The 8,718-nt window shown below is 33.7% G+C and overlaps 1 protein-coding gene across 1 annotated transcript in view; it reads right to left on the reverse strand.

Moving 5' to 3' along the window:
• LOC145666772 (facilitated trehalose transporter Tret1-like) overlaps positions 1-6,895 on the reverse strand; it is a 62,614-nt gene extending 55,719 nt beyond the window's left edge. The window contains exon 1 of the mRNA XM_081734325.1: positions 6,553-6,895. The gene's annotated coding sequence lies outside the window, so the exon portion shown is untranslated. The remainder of the gene's footprint in view (positions 1-6,552) is intronic.
• Positions 6,896-8,718: the final 1,823 nt, after the last annotated feature.

The following is an 8,718-nucleotide window of genomic DNA, read 5'->3' on the forward strand; positions in this document are numbered from 1 at the left end:
AATCATAAAATACAAAATATTTTATTACTCCTCTGCTAGCGAACCAATCAAGACAAAACTTTCAGCATATATTTATCACATTACAGGAAATGTATGTAATTTTTCTTTCTTGCCTAGAACCCAGCGTTGCCATATAACAATAGCAAAAAATCAGTAAAAGGGAAAATTTTGAGGGAAATTTTCAAAATTTCCCTCCTTTACTTCCCTCTTGTGTGTATTACTGACAAGTGAATAGCGTTACCTAAAAGCCTATACTATTGCAAATCGAACGAGGTATAACTGATAACTTTGCGACAATTACAGCTTGAGCTAGATGTATTTAAGAGAAATGTAGTGAATACGAAAGGATTATTCAAGATGGCGGCCATTGTGCAATAATGACCATGATTCAGAACATGTGACCAATTTTTTTAAAAACACTAAAGATAGTAGAACTCGGTAAAACAAACAAACCTTCTGGCTCTCAAACTCCCAACAGGACTTTCCTAGCTGCTGGATTATAAACTAAGTCTTGCACAGCTAATAAAAGAGAAAGAAGAAAAATGACAAGAAACTTATCCAGAATCGTGTCAATTCGCTTGCATTCGACTACAGTAACATTCATTACTGAGATTATTATTATATATATAAATAAGAAAAAAAAAAGACCTACTTCTCACGTGCATGAATAGGATCTTTCAAGTTTTATTGTTTAAAGAAATAATAAAAAAATGACACTTTATGAGCGTTTGTTAAATAGTTGACGATGCATTTCTTATTAATCATATGGCAATTTGAGAGCATTAGAATAATATCTGAGCCTTATGTGTAGTTGTATAATGCATATTTTAATAGCAAAATAATGTTTTATTGTAATATCTTGTTTAGCTACTTTCCTTTTCTTTTAAAGAAAGATACTGGTACGAAATGATTAATACGAGAATGGATGAAATAATATCACACATATTGTATGCAGTGGCGACTGTTGAGGGAAGTCACATCAATAAAAATTAAAAAAAAAATATTTCTATTGTAGGGATGAAACTTACCGAATAATAAGAATATAAAAGTTAGTACAGTAGGAAAGCCCCTCCCTTAGGTTGTAGCGATAAAATTTCACCCTCAAAAACCATTACTGATACTAGGAGATATAAACTATTATTTTATTTTGTTTTATTGCTTTTATTCTATATGACATACTCTCGAAAATTGTCGTGTTGTTGTTATTGTAATAATAATAATAATAATAATAATAATAATAATAATAATAATAATAATAATAATAATAATAATAATAATAATAATAATAATAAAGTACACTTAAGTAAACAAATAACTGGTAGGAACTGTAGTAAAGCCACTTAAAATGTCTGTGCATTTGTTTAAGTAAAAGTAACTTACGTCATTCAATCTTCCATTTCAGAGTGTGCTTTCAATGATATAGTTTAATGACACTTCTAGTAAGAGATTGAAATTACAAGCGTACAACGTGAAATCAAAGATGTAAGATTTACTCGTACTCGAAACAAGAAATGATGCTTTAAAAAAAATGGTAGACAGGATAGATAGAGATAATAAGTAACAGTGTCACATGTACAGCACGTGAAGAAGTTTGGTTTGCATTGTGTGATATTTTCTCATATTGAAATCTGAAGTGGTTGTAGATTTCTTTTAGTTCCGGTTTTGATAGAGAGATTAGAGTGACGATGTAGTATATTCTTGGAACGCTCAATTGATTACAGAAATCAGCTTCTTTGCTATCTGTTACCAGTTTTACTCTACCTCGGTATAATTATCAGTATACCTCGGTATTGGTTAAAACCGAAAGTGATTGATTTCTGTCTCTTTAAATTTGAGAAGTGAAATATTTCAGTTTAACGTCCCACGTTTATCCCTTTTAGGCTAAGAGAGACCATGATTAAAGCAAATGAATGATGATGGAAAAATTGGTGGAATGAGAAAGTAAGAGGAAACAGGAGTACTCCGAGAAAACCGACGGACCCACGATGTTGTCCACCACAAACTTACTTGCTCGGAGATCGAACCAGGGACCCCACATACCAGAGTAAGCGCTCTACCACTAGGTCACCATGCCCCACTTCTGATTTTAATAGAGGGTTAAAGGAGAAGATCGCATCTATTTTCACAGCGCTAAATTGATTCCCAGCCATTTCCCATAAAAGAAACACTTCTCGATATTGCTAATCTTTTTTTTTTTGCTATATTTAGATCAATATTAAAACCGGAATGTGGATTGTAGTGGATTTCTAGCACTTCCGGTTTGAATATCACCTCCAGCAACAAACTCTATTCGTAACTTCTGACATCTTACATCCTCACCAAAACTGATGATAACCCATGAAGTAGTTCTTGAGATCTTGTGTCTCCTGGACGAATACACATGGACAGACAGAGTAAATACAATATATAAAGGAGTTGTGGTAAACCAAATTCCTTAACCCTTTAATTGGCAAGCATTGATATCATTACCATTAAAATATTTAATTTGCTTTTTATGGTTGAACCATGTCTTTCTGATCATAATCTCGTAATTTTTAAAGTGCTTTTGTATTTCGGTTACAAAATAGAGAATGTTTATTTCAAAGCAACATTGCCATAAAATAGCTGTTATGTTTTGCTACTGAGCAGCATTGCCCTAATATGGTCAAATATCATAAGAATACTTTCATAATTAGGAACAGTTTTGTTGAAATATCTTCCTACAGAACAAGAAACCACAAATAAAAAAAAAAAATAAAAAAAGGAACTTTCGCGGAACGTACGAGATAAAGTTTCTACAATACTAAGTTTGTCTGTCCCCTGTTGATGAAAATTAGAAATATCTAAACAAGCGACCCGCAAATCATGTACTGTATATGAACGTTGTATGAAAACGATAATGCCAATTAAATGGTCACTAAATTTATAATACCTGTAGATAACGCAATAGAATTCGATGTTGCTCGAGAGCAACAATGCCAAATAAAGGTTTAACAAAAATGAAGGGGGGAAAATACTAAAATTTAAAATAAAATTAGAGAAAGAATTTGGGTTTAAGTTTAAGAAAAGGGTTGACTCTCAGAGGGTTATTTGTATTTTGACCGTTTTGTCTCTTATGGTAGAAGAATCCTTTTTTTTTTTAAACTGGGTTAGGATTGACAAAATCTGAGGTGAAGAGCTGATTTTCTGCCAGAAATCATTATTACAGGCATTTGGCAGTCACTGTATCAATGTCTCGATTTGTTAAAATGATCAGTATAAAGAAATATTTTCCCCGGACAGTTATATCTTATCTTTCAAATAATGATTGATAACGCTGAGCTTGGATTTAGCCAAGGTACATAAGTTATAAAGAAGGAAATTTAGTTGCATTCTATTTTGTTTATCTTTAATAATAATAATAATAATAATAATAATAATAATAATAATAATAATAATAATAATAATAATAATAATAATAATAATAATAATAATAATAATAATAGTAATAATAATAATAATAATAAATAATGTACAGTAGGAAGTCGAAAATCCGAACTAACTGGAACCACAGTAGTTCGGATTTTCAAATCGTTCGGATTTTCGAAAATGACCAAGAAAAATGCCATTTAGGCTTAAATATACTGTACTGTATGCTCTTTTATCGATACAGTGGTTACAGTACGTACAGTAATACAATACCGTACATAAGGCTACTTACATTTAATGTTTCTGAAGAAACTGCTGTTCTTGTGACTCACACTTAAAGTTAACTTGTATAGGCCTAAGGGAAAATAAAAATAAAAATATATATGAGCTTTTGTAAAAACACTGACTTCACACACGATGCCGACGGACAACTCTATTTTTTGTTTATCGCTAGCACTAAAACAAAATGTAACAAGCTTCTAGGGACTGCGTTCGGATTTTTTATGTTCGGATTATCGACGTCCTAATGTATGTGTTTCTGTGTCATCAGTTTGTCGCACAGGAAGGAGTGCTTTAGAGCTACCAGACTTCGTACATGTATAGATTTGCACCACATCTAATCGCCTACAAAGCCGCATTTTAGGCTCGCTAATAACACCTGGCCTATACGCAACCAGCATTACGTTTCTGTGTTGCGGGCTTACATAACAGCACATAAACACCCGGGTTATGAAATGGTTCTGCAAAACTTTTCTTTCATTTATCAAAAGAAAGAAAAAAGGAAGAGAAAGTAAACCTTTACACACATTGATTTGATCATATATCGATTGATTATTAATTGATATCATCTTTATATTAGTGTCTTATTTTGTTTCCTGGATGTGACTATTTTAAATAATTAAAAATTTCACAGTGGTTTGACTTGTAATAACAAGCAGATAAGACGGATCAGTAGTCAGCTACTTAAACAGAAAAAAATTGAAGTACTGCTTAGAACGATGAAAAATATTTTTAAATACGTCATAAGTGTATTAAACATAAACTACCATTATTCTATCATTAGAGTCTTCTCCCACACTTAACGTGTCATTGAACGTGTTTTGTAAGCTAATGAACCAGACAAATAAAAGAAATAAAAATGAATTACCATGACCTTGATTCATCATGTAAATGGTTGATGTTGTCATACAGACACAAGAAAAGAGTCACTAAACTACATTGCTATAGATAGGTCCGTTGCCCTGGTTTCATCTCATTAGGAAAGAGACTGAAAAAAAAATCTTTTGGAAGCAGCAAATTAAGAAACTCCAAGGTTAATCGCCGCAGAAGCAAAGTATTACCATTGGGTTTCATCCTGGGGCAAGCCAATCCAGTCACAATTAGGGATACTCTCCAGTTTTTTTTTCTAGGTTTGCCCAGAGGTATCTTTTTGTGTGTATGATGGAGTGTGTAATTTCATGTCTTCCATTTAAACTTTATTTGAAACAGTTTTATCATCCCTCGCGTTAAATGGAGATTTAAAATACCTTAATGTGTAATGAAATATGATTTACTGCATACGCATGTTTCGCTTTTTGTACGCATATTAATGTGCCACTGGAGTCTCAAATGTCCTTTACGTAGAGTAAAAATGAAATGATGTGAAATGAAATGAAATCTTTTAGTTTTACGTCCCACGGTTTATACCGGCTAGGCTAAAGGAGCCGGTGATGACAAGAAATGAAGTCAATGATGAAATGAATAAAATGGGAGGAAACTGGAGAATCCCGAGAAAACCCATGTACACGGTGTTTATCTACCACAAAGTCCACTTGGTTCGAGCTGAGATCGAACCAGAGACCCCGCGCACCAGAGGTGAGCACTCTACCACTGAACCACCACGGCACAAACGATGTGGATTTCCCAAGATTATCCTTTTAGGCTAAAGGAAACGCCTGATTAATGAAAGTGAAATATTATGACAGAGTTGGTGGAATGAAAACGTGAGAGGCAACAGAAAAGCTTCGAGAAAACTCACGAATACTATATAAATCCACGTGAAAAGGAATCAAACCAGGGGCCTTTTGGACCAAAAGTGAACATTTTATCATTAAGCCACCGTGCCTTTATACGTATATTACCGAAGTTTGAGAAAATATTTGTGTCCTGTAGTGTAGTCAAAAAGGGATTTAGGTATACCACGATAAGAATACAGGAGAGTATATCAGAAGAAAGTGGTATATACATTTCAATACTGTTTTCCTGATTTGTAAAACTATATATTTCAGAATTCATCGTGGTATATCAAAGATTAAAAAAAAAAATCGTGATTACAGCTCTCCACTTCAGTCCTAACAGGCAAGACCTTTGATACACGGAGTTCCAAGTCCAATTCTCGATGGGAGAACATAATAATTTGAACATATTACGATAGTTCGGGTTCCACTTTAAGCTTGTAGATCGACGTCTTATATAGCCTCGGCGCTGAAAAGAACGCTAAACTCCAATCCAATGCAGAACAGTCGTTCTTTATAAATCCTTCCAGGCGTTATAAGGTCTTATGAAGTCTTCCAGGCGTTACATTCCAGAATGGGCTATGGGCAACCAACTAGCTTGTAGCTGTGTATATCGGCTTTCATCAATGTTATTTCTGAAATGAAATTTCTAGCTTTACATCCCACAATTATGCCCTTTAGTCTAAAGGAGACGGTTGATTAATGAAAGTGAAAGACTGTGAAATACGAGATTCTCGTGTTAAGTGGAATGAAAATGTGAGAAAGAAACGGGAGAGTTCTTAGAAAACCTACGAATACGATGTTGTCTATAAAAGTTGCGTGACCAGAGATCTAACCAGGGACCCTTGCACTATAGGTAAGCACTCTACCATTAAGCCGTCATGTTCCAGTGTTGTTTCTAGTTCTCTCAATGAGAATTCGCCAGATCTTATCGCAACTAGTTCCCAATTGCCTTCCGATGCTTGTTCAGCACCTGAAGTTCTGTGGTTCTATCGGGAATTTGACCAAGATCTACTTATCCAAGATACACCAGTCGAATGCATACCAAAAACACCTTGCCGTCTCCCACTGTTAGTATTCCCAGTGTAAAGCGGTTTCATACTGGATGAATCTGGAACTCATACATAAGTAAACAAGTAAATAAGAAATAAAAGTAATATTTGCAACCTACCTATACTACCACAGTGTGTGAAGTATAATTGAAAGTTGCTCCGCTGCTATGCTAAATTTGATCCGAGAACCCGATGAGCCTCACATCCAATGATGGGAGTCCAAACTGAAGAGCAGTTGTCCGGTAGCTAATTTTCTGAAAGTGCTTGAACGTTTAATAGAGAGTCCAAGGGCTATGAGTTATCTTCTCACGTATGAATGATGTAATAAAACAAGCACATAGAGACAATCAATAGAAGACCTGCCAGGCAATGCGGTTTGTGTGTTTTGTGGTCCAATTGTTTCTTCTATACGACAGAGATGTTTATTTGCAGAAGGCAGCCAGCTTACGCACTTTATTTATTTACTTTGCTCCGGTTTTTGTTGCCCCGAACATCTTTCGTTTTTGTTTATTTGCTTTTATTTATCCTATTGTAATATCATTCTAGAAAATTCTCTGTATTAAAGGTCTTATATGGGAGGTTAAAAAAATTGTACGGGATTTATAGGTTATCAATTTTTGCACTCGAACAAAGAATAACTAATATGTTTTCTTATCATACTTTAAAACCACACAAACGGTTGAAGATCTTGTGAAAAATTCGTGATCATAAGAAATCAAGACAACTTGTAGTGAAATGATAATATTTTGGTCGCCTTTTAACCTTATGAGAACAAAAACCATATGCATATGATTGTAGTTTTGTTAGACTAGGAAGAACGAAGGTCAATAAACATTTATTTACATCTACTTTTAAATTCACTTTCTAGATGTTTCTCTGCACCCACATGACACTCAGTTGATAATAATATAAAAATGGCACTGTGATAACATTACTCGAGAATTTATAAATATTGAATAATTAATAAATGTAATATTAGCTTTCTGGAATAACTTATATAAAGGTTCGCAATGTCATAGATATTCGTAAATATTCTTTCGAGATAATATAAAGTTTTTTTCTATAATCTTCACTAATATTTTGAATATTAGCTAATAGTTTAAAAGGTAGTAAAGAATATTAAAAAAAGCATACCTACAAAATAAAATAATAAATTTCTTCATGTCTTTTCTTATAGTCTAGAAGTCTAGCTTTATAGCTTATGACGTCATGGAAGTCTGTGTCTGTTCAAATGTATGTGTAATATGAAATGTCCTGAAAACAGTAATTAGTTAATTTAATAGCATTTGGTATTTAATAATATCCTTCAAAAATCATCATATTGTACAAGTATTTTTATTCATTACTAAGTTATTTACAAAAGATAACAAAAGTGACGTGGAAAACGTAGTGAACACCTTGAACATTATGAATTAACCTGCAGTAAATAATGAATTTATGAGAAAGATATACTAGTTTGGCGCATTTCTTCTTATTGGGCCACGTTTTGTCTGACAAATAAATGTGATGGACAAAAAAATCTTTATTTGAAACTAGGATCAATTACCCGCTTCGCTGGGTTAAATTAACAAAAAATAGTAATATGTTTCGTTAGTCAGTCACTTTTTACTATTACTAAAGCGCTCCTTGATATTTACGATGATTCTTTTATACCCCACGTCGCGGGCCACGGCATCGGAAGTGTCATTGTTCATCTCAGCGACCCCGAAAAGTATGAATTTGACACTGAATTGGTCATATCTATCTATCTTTATATATATATATATATATATATATATATATATATATATATATATATATATATATATATATATATATATATATATTTGGTCTAGGAATTAATTCGTGCGGTTGATACGCACACATTGAATCTGTAGTACAAATACAAAATACATAAATACCTTAAGAAAAATATTGTCCATCGCTAGCCACCACTTTCGCCCATCTGTCAGGCAATGTACGGATTCCGTGGCGAAAGAAGTCCTCATCCTTGGAAGCGATCCAGTCAGAGACCCATGTTTCGATATCTTCTGAAGAAGTAAACCGCTGTCCAATCAAATCGTTGTTCATGCAATCGAACAAGTAGTAGTCCGAAGGAGCAACGTCTGGTGAATACGGCGGGTGGGGTAAAACTTCCCATCCGATATTTTGTAAATAGGTTTTGACCGGTTTTGCGACATGTGGGCGAGCGTTATCATGTTGAACAATAAGTTTATCATGTCTGTTCTCCCATTCTGGTCGTGTTCTGGCCAGAGCTTGCTTCAAACGCATTAATTGTCGTCGAT

The sequence above is a fragment of the Thermobia domestica genome, chromosome 12 (genome assembly GCF_964235325.1).
Source record: "Thermobia domestica chromosome 12, izTheDome1.hap1.1, whole genome shotgun sequence".
Lineage (NCBI taxonomy): Eukaryota > Metazoa > Arthropoda > Insecta > Zygentoma > Lepismatidae > Thermobia > Thermobia domestica.